We start from the raw sequence: 20,902 nt of genomic DNA, 5'->3' as shown, positions 1-20,902 counted from the left end.
GCACAAAACAGAAGGAACTGAAAAGTTGCTGGAGTGGCCTTCATTCTGCATTGGATTGAAAATGGCGGATGATGATGATGCATTAGAGTTATTATTCTGGTAGAACAGTTTTACTAAAAGAGCAGATTCCTTTTTTGTAAGAGCCCTAATGGTTACTGATGGTGGCATTGGCCTTTCTGCTTTTATCTAACAGGATGTCATTTGCATAAACAGATTGCCTTGAATGACAACTTTTAAATATGTACAGTGCTGTTTTTCCACTGGTGGCAGAAATTTTACCTAATTTTTTTCTTCTACAAATCACTTCCCCATACCCTAAATCACACACACACACACACACACACACACACACACACACACACACACACACACACACACACACACACACACACACACACACACACACTGATTTTCACAGTGCTAACTCAAACCGTTTTGAAACTAGGGCAGTGGAATGAAAACTATGGGGCACAACCCCTCTGGGTGTCATGGGATAAATTAAAGGGGCCGTGGAAATTTTCAAATAAATTTATTTTTTGTGTACATAAAAGCTAAAAACCTGTTATTAAAATTAATTTTTTTAATACTGCAAGTATAGAGACTTTGCTCTTTGAAACAAGTCTGAGATACGAATGAACCCTACTGCCTACCGCATCGGGAATACGCCTTAATTTGCTCACTGGCTATGGACACACAAAAAGCAGCTGACTAGTGCGACTTATCAGTATTACTCAAAAGTACTACTCGATTAAACCCTTTAGCTCTTTGTGCTTCCTACAGCACAAATTCTCAAATTGGCTGTACTGTATTGCATAAAGGCCAGAGGTGTGAATGTGTTGTAGCCGTAAATATACACAACAAGTGTGTATACAATATATACTGAGTGATCACTGAATTATGATGAAAATTGAATGCGACCCGTTGACCACGTAAGGTACAAGAGTGCGCAGTTAGTCAACCTACGTAGCATAGATAAGGTGTCAGTGGTTCAGTAGGTAGTAAAATTCTGAGCGTGATGGGTAAAAGGAAGGATTTATCAGACTTTGATAAAGGTCAGATTCTGGGTGCTCGACGAGCTGGTGCCTCTATTTCCAAAACGGCCGAACTGGTGGGGCGTTCGAGTCACCAATATAGTTAAAGTGTACGAGGATTGGCGTCAAAATGGTCAAACAATGACTCGACAGCAAAACTGCAAAGGTCAGCGAAAGGTTGATGTTAGAGATGAGTGCCGAGTCTGATGACTCGTACAGGCGAACAGGCACAGCACTGTTGAAGAGTTGACTACCCGATACAACATGGGCCAACCCGGACAATATCTGGCATGACCATGCATCGCACACTCGCACGTACGGGCTATACCAGCAGACGACCCCCTCAGCATCCTCTCCTAACCAAGGTTCATCGGCATAAAAGACGCCTGGTGCAGAGAGAATACAAGTTAGACGTTAGAAGACTGGAAGAAGGTGTGCTGGTCAGATAAGTCACGTTATTTACTCCATACCGTGGATGGTTGTGTACGGATTTGGCATCAACAACATGAGGTTGTTCGTCCATCATGCATGGTAGCAAAAGTGCAGGCTGGTGGAGGTAGTTGTATGGTGTGGGTCATGTTTCACTGGCAGGAACTTGGATCCCTGGTGCATGTGGAACAACGTATCAGTGGTCTCCGCTATCGTCAACTGCTTGCTGACTGTGTACACCCCGCTATGTTAAACTTTTTCCTGAATGGTGATGGTGTCTTCCAAGATGACAATGCGCCAAACCATTGGGCACTTGTGGAACACAGTTCTGACTTCCAGCATATCGACTGGCCTCTGAACTCCCCCGACATCAATCCCACTGAGCACTTGTGGGACACTATGGAAAGGCATATCAGGTGTCTGGATACACCAATCACCTCCATACCTGCATTGCTGACCGCATTACATACAGCTTGGTTGGCTATACACCTCCCGAACACTTTCAACATCTTGTTTAATCAATGCCACATCGGATAGCTGCTGTACTGAGGGCAAAAGGAGGACCTACAAAGTATTAGGTAGGTGGTGATAATTCAGCGATCACTCAGTGTATAACATGCAAGCTTTATAATGCTTCAGAATTGGGTACATTCTCCTTGCTGCAATAAAAATTATTTCAATTATGCATGGAGAAAAGTAGAGCAATGATTTAAAAACAATTCCTCTGTCCAGAGACATCGTTTCCAGGCGTATTGCAGTTATTAGACAACATAAAATTCAATTTATTAAATCAATTGAGAGAAAGTCAAATTTTTGCAATAAAATTAGATGAATCCACAGATATTGCAAACCTTGCTTAACTTATTGTATATGTCGGATTCTGCTATGAGGGGGATATTTTGGAGGATTTTCTATATTGCAAAGCTTTGGAAGGAAGAACAACAGGCCAGAAGATTTTTGATGTTATAAATATTTTCTTTCAAACAAATAATGTAATGTGGAACAACTGTGTTGCGATTTGTACTGATGGCTACATTAAATAAAGGTTTAAAAAGGCAAAGTAAAGGAAATTGCTCCAAATACAGTTTTGAATCATTACATTATACATAGGGAAGCATTAATAGTGAAGGAAATGCAAACTGATTTCCACGAAGTTTTGAAAGATGCAGTAAGTGTGATCAATTTATTGAAAGTAGAAGCTTAAACAGCAGACTTTTCACTATACCTTTTAATCAAATGGGATCCGCTTTTGAAACAATTGTTTTATATAAAAAAGTGAGGCAGTTGTCCAGTGGTACACAGTTCTGAAAAGTGTTGCGACAACTTTTTGGCCTCAAACATGAAGGTTTATTGTTTTTATCAGATACAGATCGGCAGAACCTTGCTCAATTGTTTACAAATGAAAAATGGCTTGGAAAACTTAGCTACTTTGTTGATATATTTGAATTAAACTTAAGTCTTCAAGAACAGGGAACAAATATATTAATACCCAGAAGCTTTAAAAAATAAACTTAACCTTTGTAAGACTGAACTTGAGCATAATAATACTGAAATGTTCCCATGTTTTCTGATTTTGTTAACAGCAGTATTATTGATATTTTACAATTTAAAGATATCATTGCCTCCTACCTAAAACAATGCTAAGTAAGAATTTTCCAAACGATTTAATGTATCTCCAGATAAAAATTTGTATTGGATTCGTGATCCCTTTGCTTTATAAATTAATCATGTCCCAAAATGGTAATTTTGGGACATGAAGATCTTATCAACCTGTCGTCTGACGAAGCAGTACGTGCCTGTTTCAATACAACTTGTGAAAAAATTTGGCTTTCTCCTCAAGATGAGTATCCAGAAATACCGAAAATGGCGATACAATGATAGCTGCCTTTTATGTATACATATTTATGTCATAAAATTAACAGCAATAAAAACAAAACAGCGTTCCAGACATGATCCAGAAGATGACATGAGATTATTAATTTCAAATATTGCATCCAAATATGGATCAAATATTAACGCTTATCCAGGCTCATCCTTCTCATTAATTGTTTTGTTGCTTTTGCTGTATTCAATTAAAATATTAAACAATTATTTTAATGTGTACCAGGGGGCTTCGTCCCCTGCTCGCTGAGCTTGCTTCTTTTGATTAATTAAAATAAAATAAAAATTTGTATTGGATTCGTGATCCCTTTCAACAGAAGCTTTCAACACTGTGTTTCTCTTCCTCTGCTATGAATACATAAATATGTTACATATGGAAATCAAGCTTGGTACTGCGTGGTCATGTTAGATAAACATAGCGCGTGACCATGCTTAAACAGAAGCTTGTTTTACCACAGTAAAACAAGCTTCTGTTATGTATTTTAGTATTTGCTATGTATTACCATGTAACCCGCATCTCTATTATTCCATTGGCTGAATAAATATCACTAGGAGGAAAATTATTTTAATGTATAGAAAGAAATTAAAAAGAAAACAATTTTTTTATTCCTTTCTCAGTACTCAAATGAAAATTTCTACTACATAATTTATAAAATGCCATTTTTCTTCTCTAAAAGTCTTGTCATCCTCCTTCGGGATTTTCACTGAAGGGGTCGCATCAATTATATTTTTAATAAAGGGGGTCACGAGCGAAATAAGTTTGCCCGCCACTGCACTAGGGTCTCCTGAATAGGGAAACTTATTTTATAACTACCCGGTATATGCAAATATGTCAAAAAAAAAAAAAAAAAACCCATTGTCATCATGGGGTTTTTTTTTTACAATGCATGTAGCGCTGTCAACCAGGAGGAAAAAAAATAAATAAATAAAAAAATCTATTCAAACTCCAAGATAGAGGTTCAGAAAAGTTTATGACAGAGAGAGAAAATACAAGAATTTAAAAAATATAAATAAATAAAAAATACACACATACACGAGTTATCTTCATGGAAGTTTGTAGGTTGAATACTGAGTATCTGAGAAATTAAGGACTGATGAAGTAATGAATTAATGTGACAGTTACTGATTATTTTGGTAGATCTTTGAAATATCCTTCTTGATGCTCTATACCAGGGGTGGGCACGCATGAGGTCAATGAGAGCCGCATTCCAGTTTTTCATATATTATAAAGAGCCACACCATAGTTACATAGTATTAAATACACAAATTAAAATTTAATTTAATTTAATTTAATTAATATGATTACATATTCTACACAAGTCTTAAGTGCTATGTAAAGTATGCATATATAAGAAAATATAATTAAGAGAAAGAAAATACAAAATAATTATTTCAAAGATTTAACGAAGACCTTTGGTCTTCGTTAAATCTTTCAAATTTGGCGTAAATTTTGTTAAAGCCGTTCGCAGCAATTCAGTGTGATGATGATTGGTTAACTGTGAACAATATTTCGACTTCAAGAACTTCATTGTGGAGTACAAAGATTCACAGCAATATGTTGTACCAAAAATTGAAATTAGACGGCAAGTAGCTTTCTTTAAATGTGGATATTTTGATTCTGGCACGAGTTTCCAAAATTCAATTATAGAAGTAGATTTGTGCTGCATTTGCAATGCCTGATCCTCTTTCATATCTAATAACTCCAATTTGCCAGCCGCTTTTTCAACAAGTATTATTTCAGAAATTGGAAATCCATCTTCAATAATATCACAAATAAATGGGTTCACAAAATATGCAAATGCAGATTTCAAAACTTTTCGAATCTTCAAACCTATGTTTGAAATCTGCTTGCAATTCTTCCAATTTTTCTTTGTAGTCTAACTTTTCTTCCTTGATATTAATTATATTTGTTATTCTCGTGGAAAATGATTAAATATTTTGTTCTTAAGATCCAACACAAAAAGGCGAAGTTTAGTTTCAAAACTAAATACAGTTTGTGACAAATCAATAATAATTTTTTTTCTTTCCTTGTAAAGCCAAATTAAGTGTTTGCAAATGTTCTATAATGTCTGTAAGGAACGTTAAGTCAGAAAGCCAAGTTTCATTTTCTAATTCTGAGTATTTTTTTCCCTTTTTCTTTTGTAAATGTTATGATAGGATTTAGGAGTTCCACAAAACGGCTCAAAACATTGTAAGTTGACAGCCATCTTACAACACACCACAGGGATAAATCATTGGGCAATTCATCTGTTTCGTCATTCATTCGCAACTCTTCTAAAAAGTTCTTAAATTGACGATATGTTTTGGCATTTGTTCTAATTAAATTCACAATCTGCAAAACAATCTTCCATACATTTTCCTATTTGAAGTACTTCGCTATGAGATGCTCGCGGTGAATTATGCAGTGAAGAGGTAAGAAAAGTGGAATTTTAGGATCGTTGTTTAAAAGACCAATGAGACCTTGGTTTTTCCCTATCATTGCAGGCGCTCCGTCAGTCACAACACTTACAAGTTTATCACTTGGCAATTCAAACCTGTTCATTACTTCATCAAGCGCATTTCTAACATCGGTACCGCCAGTTGTTTCGATAAGAGCTACTAGGTCTAACATTTCTTCCTTCACATTTACGTCTGCAGATACATAGCAGACAAAAACGTCCAATTGTGGAACATTCTGAATGTCTGTAGACTCGTTGAGAGCTAAACTAAATGCTGTACAATTTTTCAAATCACACATCAAACTATTTTCAACATTTTTACTAATTGCACCAATATGACGCTCAGTTGTACGGCGTGACATAGGAACCTGTGCGATCAATTTATGTAGTTTTGTATTATCTGGATCCAAAACTGCGTGGGGTTCCCGCGTCCAAAACTCTCTCATCCTTAAAATTCTTCTACAGACGCAAAGATCCTTCCTTTTGGCCACGAGCAGGGCATGCAGAACTGTTTCTACTGATGCCCTGCTAGTTCTGAATGGGCACCTTCCCATTCATTTAGAAATTATCCTTGCATTTCTTAAATTTCACAGGAGGCGTCTTACCCCTGCTTCCATTGGTGTTTTTGAAAATAATTATAATAACTCTACCGACCTTGAAGTTTCTCGACTGCTCAGTTTAGCCCTTGATGAGTGGCAGCTCTCTTGGGATGACTCTTCCTTTGGCAGAATTACTTTCTCCTTCCTTCCTAAAGTCTTTGTAAAATCTAAGAATCTTTCCTGGCTTCAACCTGGACTTTTTTCCTCTTTTCTTCTTACGGGTCACGGCCTTAACTCCCACCTTTTTAGGTTTGGACTGGTCCCCTCTCCTCTTTGTCATTGTGGAGCTGAGGAGACGGTGGAACATTTAGTCCTAAATTGCAACATATATTTAGATTTACGTTACCAGCTCATGTTAGACACTAATGTTTATACCCTAGATGATTTCCCAAAATTTTTGGAAACATCAGAATCCTTCTCAGCTTTTTGTAACTACGCTAACTCCGTGTTTAGAAGACGAAAGATGCTAAACACAGCTCATCCTGTTTAACTCAAAATTTTGGATTAAAAAAAAAAAAAATTATTGTTTAGAATTACAACTTCCTCTTTTTATGTAATTGTGATCTTAATTTTATTATGACTCTCGGAGTTAATAGCCTTGTTAAATCTCAAGTTTTCCTCATTGTGTGTTAAGATACTAGAAATACAGTTCTAACAAAATCACTGAAGGTTATTAGATTGCTTGTTATTTAGTGTAACTGTTTAAAACTCTTACCAACTATTGTTCAGACAAGTTCTTCTGGGCTTCTCAGAAGTCTTGTCTTCTCACTGCAAATTTTTGGAAAATTTTGTAATTAGATGCTAAGTTAAGTTATTTTCTTGGTGTCTCAGACACAATTAAATTTGTTTCTTGAGTTTTCCTTTCTCTGGCTGGCTGAGGTTGGGCTCCTCTTCCAGTCGGAGAAAACCTAACTTTCCTCTCTGTTCTTAGTTGTTAATTCATCCTACCGTTTTCTGCTCCTTTCTTAAGAGAATATCTCTCTTCTTTCTTTGTCCTACTTCTCCTTCCCATAACTTTCACGGGTTTACCACTGGTTGGAAACCCTCTTTGCGGTTACTAACCCCTGGAGCGCCTCCTCGTGGCAAGGTACGGGAGTCTGGACGCAGGTGGCTTCCCCCCCTGCCTCCAGGCTGCAAAGTCTCCAGGGCCGGCAAACAACACCCATCAGAACCTACACTAAAACATACATTTATACACACTTGCCGGCTATAAATAAACTACAGAAGATACAGCGGTATATAGGGGAAACCCTGGAGGCCGCAATCATTACACGAATACCTTGTACCTTGTAATAAATTCTCCTTCTCCATATGGACGTTTGGCACGAGCAATATTCCAAGCTATCAAAAAACTAGCTTCGTTTGCTCTGTCATCTTCGCGACTAAAAGAAGACAAGAGTCCTTGTTGCTTATGAAGACCAGATTGCAAGGACTTAAGTTTCTCTGTTCGCAATTTTGAATTGAGTGGATATTGAGTTGAAAAGTGGGGATGACTTACTTCGTAGTGTCGACGTAAATTAGTTTGCAATTGTAACTTTACAAATAAGAAACAACGACTTTCCATTATTGTCAATAAAAGCAAAATTTTCTACCCAATTCTTCTTGAAAGATTCTATTTTCTTGTTCGTATTTTCGTTTTTTGATATTTTATCAAAGAGGTCATGTTATCAAAAAATTTAAATAAATTTAATTCCAAAGTCTGGAATTGAAACTCTTATGGGAGGTTTGGTCACATAGTGTTGCAGAAGTCCGCTGTGGCGCCAGCAGTGTAAATGCGCGCGGATTTATTTATAATCAAAATAAAAAATAGCAAAATATCTAGACATAAAAAAAAAAATAAACACAACATAAAATCCGTATAACAAAATATTAATTACTTAGTTAATTTAACAAGATTCAGTGAAAAAAGTTCTGAAATAATAAAAAAAAAAAAGATTTAATGGGAGCCGCACTTAACTCAACGAAGAGCCGCATGCGAGAGCCGCATTTGCCCACCGTTGCTCTATACGCTGCTTCTGCAAAAGATTTATTTTTGTCACAGGCTGTTTTTCTTGCAGCAGTGGCTGCATTTCCCATTCCCCCTCTGCACTCCAACCAATCAGACCCTCACTGAGCCAGCTTAGCACTGTGTGGTTCCAGCATCTCCACCACTTTAGTTATGTTCACTTTTCCTAGTCTGCAACCTGTAACTGAATTTCAGGCCCAGTGGCAAATCACCAAACATTATGAATGCACTCTGACCATTTATTCTTGCTACACACCATTCTTCATAGCCTGAATGGCTTCTTTGCATGACAATTAAAATGTTTCTTATAGCCTTCTTATTATCCCCTACAGAATTTGAAATGATGGCTTGTTCTTGCAGTTTGTCTTGACAATCAGTTGTCACAAAACCCAACATAATAACAGGCTTTGAATGTTGCTGCCACTGCATGGTCCAACAGATGCAACAAAAGGTGTCAATTTGTTGGCAAGAAAACATCCAGGTCTTCAATGTTAACAAGATGATCAGGCACATTGTCAAGAACAACAATGTTATTGAGGTTTGTCCCTTATAATGCTCCTTGATGAAGAGAGAAGTGACATTTTTTAAATTTACAATTTAAAATTTTAAAGATAGAAATGATTGCCTATACATACCTTTGATAATATCTAGATCTCTGGCCAAGATCAGATTTCTATGCTTGAAATTAGACTAATTGCTAATCTTTCTCAGTCAGAACATATCACATCAACTGCTTTTGCAGAATGCAAAAAAAGTACCATTTGTCTTCCAACCTCGCCATTTACTTCCCCTCTAAACAATTACAGTTGTTAAAAAGAATTTTGTATCTGAAAAAAAAATATTACATCCATTTAAATTATCTTAAATAATAATAAATCTGATTAAATGATAAATTTGTATCTCAACAGGCCTAATTTAATTTTTTAACTGAAATTATGCCTCCAATAAGGCAGTAAAGCCGCTTTCTTGCATCATATGCCATTGCTACTAATTTATAATAATAAATCCATTTATCTCTCATGCAGATTTTTCAGCATGATTAGATTTCTATTTCTGGTACAGTATTACATACAAAGGGTACTAGGAAATTTTTGCAATATGACGCAACAATGAATCACAGGAAGCTGCTTGTTGCTGCATGTTGAGACATGTTCATACGTGCATAGTAGCCGCAGCGCCAAGTCGATGGGCTCAGTTATTCATTAGTAGTGAGAGTGTAAAGTGCTTGCGATGGCATCGTGGTCACGAAATGAGATAAGGACAGTTTTGCGGTATAATTTCGTGCGTGGTTTAACCATAGACCAGTGCTTAGAAGAAATGACTCTTGCACTAGATGATGATTGTCCACATCGTACAATGATATTCAGGTGGTATAGAGAATTCCAAAGGGGAAATTTCACTCTGGAGGATTCTGACAGGCCGGGAAGGCCACGAACGTCAGTTACGGAGGAAAACGTTACTGCTGTGAGGAAAATGCTTGACGAAAACAGGCGAGTGACCGACCAACAGATAGAGGATACTTTGGGCCTAAATGCACCAGCAATTCGTTCGATTCTGCAAGATCATTTGCACGTGAATAAACTTTGTTCTCTCTGGGTGCCGCATCAACTGACTGAAGAGCAGATGACACGACGTGTGACTTGGTGCCGGGAGATGTTAAAAAAGTTTGATAAGGGACAATCTCGGTATGTGAACAACATCGTGACAGGTGACGAGACTTGGCTGTACTATTACGATCTGCCAACCAAGGCTCAAAACAAAGTTTGGGTCTTTGATGATGACGACACACCCGTAATTGTCAGAAAATCCCTATCTGTAAAGAAGAAAAACCTTCCAAGGTTTTTGCACTACTCTGATCCAAGCCTGAGGAGGGATTTGAACCCACGACCTTTGGGTTGCCAGGCAGGCACTTTACCCACCCGGCTAGCCCGGACAGCACGTGAAGTATTAGTCAAGACATCAAAGGCAGATATTGTTGGGATATCAGAGACATGGTGCACAGATATAAGCAGTGCAGAATTGGAATTTGGAGAGTACAATGTGTACAGGAAGTATAGTAGGAGAGGAAGGGAGGAGAGGTTAGGCTGTTAGTTAAGAAACATAAAAGCTAAGGAAGTGCATCCAATTGATGTTGATGGACAATGCAGTGTTCGGTCTGTTTCTTGTGAAATAAGCACTGGCAAAGGAAAAATGAGAGTAGGTGTGTGTTATAGGCCTAATGAATCTGATGAGTATAATGAGCAATTGTGCAGAGAAATAGATTGGGCGAGTAAATCAGAATATCTTATAATAGGGGATTTACTTTTCCAGATATTGACTGGAACTTGTAGACTGGTCACTCGCACACTAGCAAGAATTTTGTGAATTTATTGGATGCCTGTTTTCTATAGCAACGTTCGAGAGCATTAGCAAGGGCACATGATGCACGAAAGCAAGCTTATATTGCATCAGCCAAAAGAAAACCCCTTATTTCACCAATCCCCTTGCTCCAAATGTTTGTCAAGTTCCGGCTTGAATCTATTTAAGCTATCAATGTCTACAATGACAGATGGAAGTTTGTTCCAGCAATCAACCACCCGTTGGGTAAAGGCAAACTTCCGCACATTTATCCTACAACCGTCTTTCCTCAATTTGAATTTATGCCCTCTCGGGCGATTATTCTGAGCAAGAGGAAGAATCCTATCAGCATTGAGCATACTCAAACCATTCAAGGCTTTATACACCTCAATCAGATCACCTCACAGGTGCCTAGTTTCCAGACACTGTAATTTGCAAAACTTTAGCCTTTCTTCGTAAGAGCAACCCTTTGTTCAGTTCACTAATATTGTTGCACTTCTCTGTACTCGTTCCATCAGCTCTACATCCTTCTTCAAATGAGGCTTCCAGACCTGTATACAGTACTCAAGGTGTGGCCTGACAATTGCCTTAAAAGGGGATAATCACCTCCTTATCCCTGCTAGAAAAATTCTCATATATCATTGACAAGACACAATGAGCTACTCTTGCAGACCATCTGCACTGCTCAGAAAACTTCATATCTGCCTGCACAATTACCCCCAGGTCCTTTTACATTCTCTGCCACTGTCAGTGTGGTACCACAGAGTTAGCATTAGCATTAGTAAAGGCATATGATGCAAGAAAGCAAGCTTATTCAGCATCAGCCAAAAAAAAAAAAAAAAAAAAACCCACTCCCATTTCACCCCTCCGTTCGTTCGAAATACCTGTCCAGTTGAGCCTTAAATTTGTTTAGGCTATCAACTTCAACAACAAGTGATGGAAGTCGGTTCCACCAACCAACCACCCGCTGGCCAAAGGCAAATTTCCGCACATCTATCCGACATCCGTCCTTCCTCAATTTGAATTTATGCCCTCTGAGGTGATTATTCTGAGCAAGATGAAGAATCCCATTGGCATTGAGCATGCTCAAACCATTCAAAGCCTTATACACCTCTATCAGATCACCTCGCCGGTGCCCAGTCTCCAGACACTGTAATTTGCAAAACTTAAGCCTTTCTTCGTAAGAGCAACCCTTTGTTCCATTCACTAATCTTGTTGCACTTCTCTGTACCCGTTCCAGCAGCTCTACATCTTTCTTGAAATGAGGCCTCCAGACCTGTATACAGTACTCAAGATGTGGCCTAACCATTGCCTTATACAAGGGAATAATCACCTCCTTATCCCTGCTAGAAAAATTCCTGTATATCATTGACAAGACACCATGAGCTACTCTTGCAGCTCGTCTGCACTGCTCAGAGAACTTCATATCTGCCTGCACAATTACCCCCAGGTCCTTTTCATTCTCCACCACTGTCAGTGTAGTACCGCAGAGTTGATACGTTGCTCTGGGGTTACTGTTTCCCATATGTAGTACTTTACATTTGTCAATGTTAAACTTCATTTGCCACCTCTCAGCCCATCTATTCAACCTTTCCAGATCCTGTTGCAACAGCATAGCATCAGTAGTGTCCTTAACAACCCTGCCAACCTTTGTATCATCTGCAAACTTGGACATTAAGCATGATATACCTTCATCAATATCATTTATAAATACAGAAAACAACAATGGACCAACACTGAACCCTGAGGGACTCCGCTAATAACATTACTCCACGAAGAGAGTGTCCACTGATTACCACTCTTGTCTTCTCCCACTCAACCATCCCTTTATCCATAGCAGCAATTTGCCTCCAATGCCACACTGCTCAAATTTGTGCAGCAGTCTTCCAGGTGCAACAGTATCAAAAGCCTTTTTAAGATCCAAATATATGATATCAAAGTTATCCTTTGCATCCAGTTCATTTGTGACTACATCATAGTATCCAATCAAATTAGTCAGACAAGACTTCCCCTTAACAAATCCATGCTGTGTTCGAGCTATAACTGACGTCTTGTCTAGATAACCCTGCAATGCTTCTTTAACCAGTGTCTCCATTAATTTCCCTGGAAAAGAAGTTAAACTAACAGGCCTGTAAATACCTGTGTCTAGCTATGATCCCCCCTTTATGGATTGGGGTCACATTTTCACTTCTCAAGTGCCCATGGGTACATCCCCTGAGTCCAGGGAAGCTCTCACAATTATGGCTAAGGGTTTGCTTACTTCCTTTGCCACCTCTTTTAATATAACTGGATAGATTCCATCCACCCCCAGGTGCCTTTCTTATGTTTATCTTCAACAATTTCTCCTCCACTTTACTCTCAGTTATTAAAAGATTATCTAGCTTACAGCCAGAGTTGAATGCACCTCTGGCATTCCCCTTCCCTGAATAACTCCTCATGTGTGAATGTTGATGCAAAATATTCATTTAGTTTGTTAGCTACCTGAGCACGATCATCAACAGTTGAACCATCGATATCAAGTGGACTAATCTGATTCATACCCTTCCTTCTAGAGTTTACATAAGTAAACAACTGTTTGATGTTTTTCTTTGCATCCTTTGCCAGATTTCTGCCACTGCCTGCCTAACCTCCTTTGTAATTTGGTTATAGACCAGCTTATATCTATCATAGGCTTCTGTGTCACATGTTAATTTATATGTATCCCATGCATTTTTTTTCTCTGTCTCATGTCTAATTAGTTCATCTGACATCCATTTAGGCCTAAATCTTGAACAATATTTCTTTGTTGGAATGAAAAGCCTAGTGGCTTAAGATTAATCCTTTGAATGCTTCCCATTTTGAATTTGCTGTTGGTAACATCATCAGTTTGTCCAACCGTATAAAATTTAAATACTGTCTGAGACCACTGTAGTCACCTTTACGAAAGCAAAAACCCTTCCCTTTACCCTTGACGGTAGTTACCTCTTTAAGTAAATCCCATTTCGGCACATGGTGATCACTGCCACCTAGTGGTTCCTTTATCTGCAGATTCTTGATGCATGAAGAATCACTACTGATAATCAGATCAAGAATATTACTCCCTCTAGTTGCCTCCCAAACATGCTGCTGTAGAAAAGACTCATCGAATAAATCCACAAAAGCCTTGCTAGTGTGTGAGTGACCAACCAACAAATTCCAGTCAATCTCTGGAAAATTAAAATCCCCCATTATAAGACACTCTGATTTACTGGCCCACTCTATTTCTCTGCACAATTGCTCATTATACTCATCAGATTCATTTGGCCTATAACACGCACATACTTTGACTTTTTAGTGCTTAAGTCACACCAAACAGACTCAACATTGCATTGTCCACCAACATCAATTGGATGCACTTTCTTAGATTTTATGTGTTTCTTAACTAACAGCATAACCCCTCCTCCCTTTCTGTCCTGTCTATCCTATCTGTACACATTGTACTCCCCAAATTCCAGTTCTGCACTGCTTATGTCTGTGTGACACCATGTCTCTGATATCCTAACAATATCTGCCTTGATGTTGACTAGCACTTCAAGCTCATCGAATTTATTCACTATACTCCTAGCATTGGTGTACATGCAAGTATACATGCACCTGTTTCTACTCTTAGTTACCCTAACACAGCCCGTGTATTTACTTGTTCCACTATGACTCCCAGCAGTCCTGGAAATCCCCATTGCCTTGCTTTCCAAGCTGCTGCTCAATTGCATTTCAATAGAAGTAGTGCAAGAATAACTTTTATCTCTGCCAGTGGTTACTGTTAATCTATTAGTCCGTGTATCCACCCAAGCTAGCAGTTTTCCGACCCATCTAACTCTGCCTCGATAGCATTAGGAAATATTCTTGCACCCTTTCTATTTAAGAGTATCCCATCCCTGTAGAAGCAGTTTCTCCTGTTAACAAACACAGACATGGCTGAAAAAAATTCTACCCCTTGAACCTTGCACAATCTCTCCAGGGGCGAATTGATCGACAAGGCTCTCAATCATATACTCCTCCTATATTGTGTGGGCAGAATTGCAGACACTTTCAAATTGAACCCTAACTCACGGCTTTTTTTCAGCATTGACTTGTACTTGTTAAGTAATTCCGCTGGTCTCCTACTCTTAATATCATTAATGCCAATGTCTACAACAATATCACCCTTTTTGCCCTTAAAAGATGATATCTGCTCTACAACATCATCAACCTTTGCCCCTGGCAGACATACCCTGGTCTTGTTCCACTTATCCTTTTTACATACCATGTTCCCCATTTCCCTGACAATAGAGTCACCTACAACAACTAGTTCCTTTGGAAACAGCGTATTCTTCCTTGGGGTTTGCTGCTGTGTTGCTTGATGTTCAAGTGCAAGCTCTGGCATTGATGTGGGCAGCTCAGAGCTTGATGAGCCTCTCAATTTAAATCCTTCGAGAGCATCCACCCTGTCCTTTGAGCTCTCATATACGCCCATAACAATGCTGAGTTAGCGCCTGATTTCCTTGCACTCCTTACATTGCATGCACACACAAAGACATTCCCCTTGGCAATATCATGTCCCATTCCTGATTGTTCCACAAACATCAAACAAGCAATGCATTTCAATAGATTGTGTTTCAGAGGACAACTCCCCCCCCCCCCGTTCTTCCCTGAACCACAGCATTTCCATTAGTTTGAGCCTTTTGCTTTGCTGCTCTGGTCTGAGTTATGATTTCTATTCCAGTTCAATAAAATTCCAATATAAAATATAACCGTAAACTTATATCCCAATGAAGTTATAACACTATATACAGTCCATTCCAGTTATTTGGGACACATCGGGACATTTTGGCCCGATTAAGCAGATGCCCCAAATATCCGAAGTTTCACGTAAATAGTTAAAAATACAATCCCCCCCCTTTACAATTGGTTCACTGTACAATCAAATCACATTACGACGAACTCACCATAGTAAAGTACCGTTCACTATACAATGTATAGTAAGCACCGGTCATTGTGATCACGTTTGTGAACTGAATTTTAATTCTATTAAACAGTGATTCTAATTAGAGAAAATAGGAGGAATATTATCCACAGGCTATAAAAGTAAAAGGATTAAAGATATATTAAGCACAAATTTACCCTTTATTACCTTACCAATTAAAAAATTAAATAATACGTGAAAATCGGAAGAATATAAATGATAATCGGAATAATTAACACGTACTGTAATATGGACATACGAACTAGTTGACATTTCTGTTCACTGACATTTGTGGGTGGAGGTTAAAATTTAAAACAGTAAAAAGATAAGCAATGAATAACAAAGAACACGGCACACACAAATTGCAAGTAACACAATATGCGCAAGTGAGAAGGGAGTAACGAGTTACAAAGCTTTAAAAATAGGAATGAAGAGAAGATCTGAAAATTAATTTTTTTTATATGATTGAAGATTTCATAGAAGTGTAAACACACTTCACCATAATAACCCACAGAATTCCAGCTGTCAGTATTATCGCAAATTCAGTAAGATCGAGTTTCTGTCCGTTTATGATAGATTTCACTAACAGAAAACAGAAAAGCCCAATAAATAGGTGACTGCTAATTGTTTTTGTTTTACTGTTGTGACCTCCAGAATTTCAGCCAAACCACGTGGTACTGTCGGAGACAATCGTAGGGTAATCTCCAGTGATGTGGTCCCCTGCCCCGATTAAACGGCATGCTGTCCCAATTAAGCAAAGTAAACCCTGGCTATTTTCTCGATTGGGTTTAGATTTGCTCCAAATAAATGGCTGCCCCGATTAACCAGTGGCCCAAATAACCAGAATCCACTGTATGTGTATATATATATATGTATTTCGGTATCGAATGTTATCTCCGTGTTACGTTATATAACTTTCTTATTCCCTGTCAATTTATATGTATTAATTTATGATGTTACGTTTGTAAAAACTAGGTCGCTATATTTATTTAGTTAAAGTACAATTCAATTGACAATGAAATTTAATAGGATTAATAAATTTCACTGATTAATTGATAATACTATACTCGCTATCTAGTTTTCCGTTAAACCTTACGTTATCTAGTTCGGTGCACACGTTGTATCGTATAACAATGGTGACAAGTTACGGACATTTAATCTACGGACACGAGGTATTATTTATTTTTCCAAATCGCGCCATCTAAATTCAAAATAAACCATGGAGCTTGACTAGGTCTATAAGCTACTTATAGAAATAATTTAATCTAACAATTAAGTCAATAAAGTGGCTAAGTATAATTCAAAACTTTCGTTCGCAAAGCTGCAAAACCTGTTCAACACGTGGATTTGATACCCTTACCGATACTAAGTAATAACCTACAAAATCTCTATATAAATTCAAATTAAACTAAAGTATTGTTACTAGGAATATAAAGCAACTCTAAAAAATAAATTAATATGCCAATTTAAGTCAATAAAAAAGCTAATCTTCTCTATTTGCTGGAGCCCATAAAAACTTTGCCTGTTAATGCGTACTCTCGCACCTAGAGAGGCAACCAGAGGGAGTAATACTCTTGATCTGATTATCAGCAGTGATTATTCATGCATTAAGGATTTGCAGATAAAGGGACCACTGGAAGGCTAAAGGGAAGGGCTTTTGCTTTCGTAAAGATGACTATCGTGGTCTCAGACAGTATTTAAATTCTGTACAGTCGGATCTGAGACAGTTGTCAGACCACTGTAGTCAAAATTAAGCCTTCAGGGACTTAATTTTGGAGGCTACTAAGCTTTTCATTCTGACTAAGAAATACTGTTCAAGGTTTAGGCCTAAATGGATGTGAGATGAATTAATGAGGCTCGTGGCAGAGAAGAAGAATGTATGGGATGCATATAAAGTATCGGGTGACACAGAAGCCTATGGCAGGTATAATCTAGTCTGTAATCAAGTCATTAGCATTAGTAGAGGCATTTGATGCAAGAAAGCAAGCTTATGCAGCATCAGCCAAAAAAAAAAGAAAAAAACCCACTTCCACTTCACCCCTCTGTTCGTTCAAAATACCTGTCCAGCTGAGCCTTAAACTTATTTAGGCTATCAACCTCCACCACAAGGGATGGAAGTCTGTTCCACCAACCAACCACCCGCTGGCTAAAGGCAAATTTCCGCACGTCTATCCTACATCTGTCTTTCCTCAATTTGAATTTATGCCCTCTCAGGTGATTATTCTGAGCTAGAGGAAGAATCCCATCAGCATTGAGCATGCTCAAACCATTCAAGGCTTTATACACATCTATCAGATCACCTCGCTGGTGCCTAGTCTCCAGACACTGTAATTTGCAAAACTTAAGCCTTTCTTCATAAGAGAAACCCTTTGTTCCATTCACTAATCTTGTTGCCCTTCTCTGTACTTGTTCCAGCAGCTCTACATCCTTCTTGAAATGAGGCCTCCAGACCTGTATACAGTACTCTAGGTGTGGCCTGACCATTGCCTTATACAATGGAATAATCATCTCCTTATCCCTGCTAGAAATATTCCTATATATCATTGACAGTACACCATGAGCTACTCTTGCAGCCCGTCTGCACTGCTCAGAGAACTTCATATCTGCCTGCACAACCACCCCCAAGTCCCTTTCATTCTCTACCACTGTCAGTGTAGTACCACAGAGTTGATACGTTGCTCTGGGGTTGCTGTTTCCCGTGTGTAGTACTTTACATTTGTCAATGTTAAACTTCATTTGCCACCTCTCAGCCCATCTGCTCAACCTTTCCAGATCCTGTTGCAGCAGCATAGTGTCCTTGACAACCCTGCCTACCTTTGTATCGTCTGAAAACTTGGACATTAAGCTTGATATACCATCATCAATATCATTTATAAATACAGAAAACAATAATGGACCCAACACTGAGCCCTGAGGGACTCCACTAATAACATTAGTCCACGATGAGCAGTGTCCATTGATTACCACTCTCTGTCTTCTCCCCCTCAACCACCCCTTTATCCATAGCAGCAATTTGCCTCCAATGTCACACTGCTCCAATTTGTGTAGCAGTCTTCCATGTGCAACAGTATCAAAAGCCTTTCTAAGATCCAAGTATATAATATCAAAGTTATTCCCTGCATCCAGTTCTTTTGTGACTGCATCATAGTATCCAATCAAGTTGGTCAGGCAAGACTTCCCCTTAACAAAACCATGCTGTGTCTGAGCTATAACTGAAGTCTTGTCTAAATGATCCTGCAGTGCTTCTTTAACCAGTGCCTCCATTCATTTTCCTGGAACAGAAGTTAAGCTCACAGGTCTATAATTACTTGTGTCAGCCTTTGATGAAATCTTTGGAAAAGGATGCAAAGAAACTCTAAAAGGAAAAGGATGAATCAGATTGGACCTCAGATTGGACAAACTGAATGAGTATTTTGCAACTACATTCACACATGAGGAGGCATTCAGTGAGGGGAGTGCCAGAAAGTTTATCAAACGTTGCCACGGAGCTAAGTGATTTTGTAATAACTGAGAGCACAGTGGAGGAGAAATTGTTGAAGTTAAACCTAAGGAAGGCACCTGAGGTGGATGGGATCTATCCAGTTAAGAAGGCAGCAAAGGAAGTAAGCAAACCCTTAGCCATAATTATGAGAGATTCCTTGGATTCAGAGGAGGTCCCCATGGACTGGAGGTGTGCAAATGTATCACCAATTCACAAAGGGGGGGGGGTTCAAAATGTGACACAAGTAACTATAGACTTTCCCATTATTTTCCCCATAACACAAGTTAACCTAACTAGTGTTCCGGGAAAAATAATGGAATCACTAGTTAAAGAAGCATTGCAGGATCATCTAGACAAGACTGCAGTAATAGTTAAGACACAACGTGGGTTTGTTAAAGGGAGGTCTTGTCTGACCAATTTGATTGGATACTATGATATGGTCACAAAGGAACTGAATGCCAAAAATAATTTTGATACCATATACTTGGATTTCAGGAAAGCTGTTGATACTGTAGCACATAGAAGACTGCTCTACAAATTGGAGGGATATGGCATTAAGGTTAAGTTGCTACAATGGATAAAGGGATGGTTGAGTGGGAGATGACAGAGAGTGGTAATCAATGGACACTGCTCTTCGTGAACTAATGTTATTAGTGGATTTTCCAGGGTTCGGTGTTGGGCCCATTGCTGTTTTGTATATTTATCAATGATATCGATGAAGGTATATCAGGTTTAATGTGAATTTTGCAGATAATACAAAGGTTGGCAGGGTTGTTAATGACAGTAAAGACAATATGCTACTCCAACTGGATCTAGATAAGTTGGGCAAATGGGCTGAGAAGTGGCAACTGAAATTTATCATTGACAAATGCAAAGTGCTACATATGGGTAGCAATAACCCAAGAGAAATGTACCAAATGTGTGGTACTACACTCAGGGAAGTGGAAAGTGAAAAAGACCTGGGATTAATTGTGAAGTCGAATATATTAAGTTTGCTGAGGAGTGCAGATGGGCTGCCAGGGCAGATCGTGGAGTCTTGTCAATGATATATAGGAATTTTTCTAGCAGGGACAGGGAGGTGATTATCCCGTTATACAAGCCAATTGTCAGGCCACACCTAGAGTACTGTGTGTGCAGGTCTTTAGACCTCATTTTAGGAAGGATGTAGAGTTGCTAGAATGAGTACAAAGAAGGGCAACAAGATTATTGAGAGGAACAATGGGGTGCTCTTACCAAGAAAGGCTTAAGTTCTGCAAATTGCTGTGCCTGAAGAGCAGGCACAGCAATTTGCAGTGTAGGCACCTGCGAGGTGATCAGATTGAGGTGTATAATGCCCTGAATGGCTTGAGCAAGCTGATGGAGTCTTCCTCCTGCTCAGATTAAGAAATGAGGGGGCACAGATTCAAACTGAGCAAAGACAGTTGCAGAATAGATGTATGGAAATCTGTCTTTAGCCAGCAGGTAGTTGATTTGTGGAACAGAATTCCATCTTTTGTTGTGGAAGTTGTTAGCGTAAATAAATTTAAGGCTAAGCTGGATAGGCATTTGGAACAAACGGAGGGGTGAAATGGGAGAGTTTTTTTTTTTTTTTTTGGCTGATGCTGCATAAGCTTGCTTTCTTGCATCATGTGATTATACTTATGCTAATCGTCAAGACATCAAAAGCAGATATTTCTGGAATATCAGAGATGTGTTGTCACATGATATAAGATATAAGGAATGCATAATTGGAATTTGGAAA

At 38.6% G+C, this 20,902-nt stretch overlaps 1 protein-coding gene across 2 annotated transcripts in view; it reads right to left on the bottom strand.

Annotated features, from left to right (window-relative positions):
• Positions 1 to 20,902, bottom strand: part of LOC150076569 (helicase ARIP4) — a 566,013-nt gene that overhangs the window by 480,754 nt on the left and 64,357 nt on the right. The window contains exon 2 of one of the 2 annotated variants that reach the window (XM_090388127.1): positions 9,019 to 9,210. The gene's annotated coding sequence lies outside the window, so the exon portion shown is untranslated. Of the gene's footprint in view, positions 1 to 9,018; positions 9,212 to 20,902 lie in introns of those variants that run through there. The other variant, XM_090388128.1, reaches the window with a different exon arrangement.

The sequence above is a fragment of the Mastigoproctus giganteus genome, chromosome 13 (assembly GCF_048544385.1).
Source record: "Mastigoproctus giganteus isolate SK-2022 chromosome 13, ASM4854438v1, whole genome shotgun sequence".
In the NCBI taxonomy this organism is placed as follows: Eukaryota; Metazoa; Arthropoda; class Arachnida; order Uropygi; family Thelyphonidae; genus Mastigoproctus; species Mastigoproctus giganteus.
This window is presented reverse-complemented; position numbering and strand designations above follow the sequence as displayed.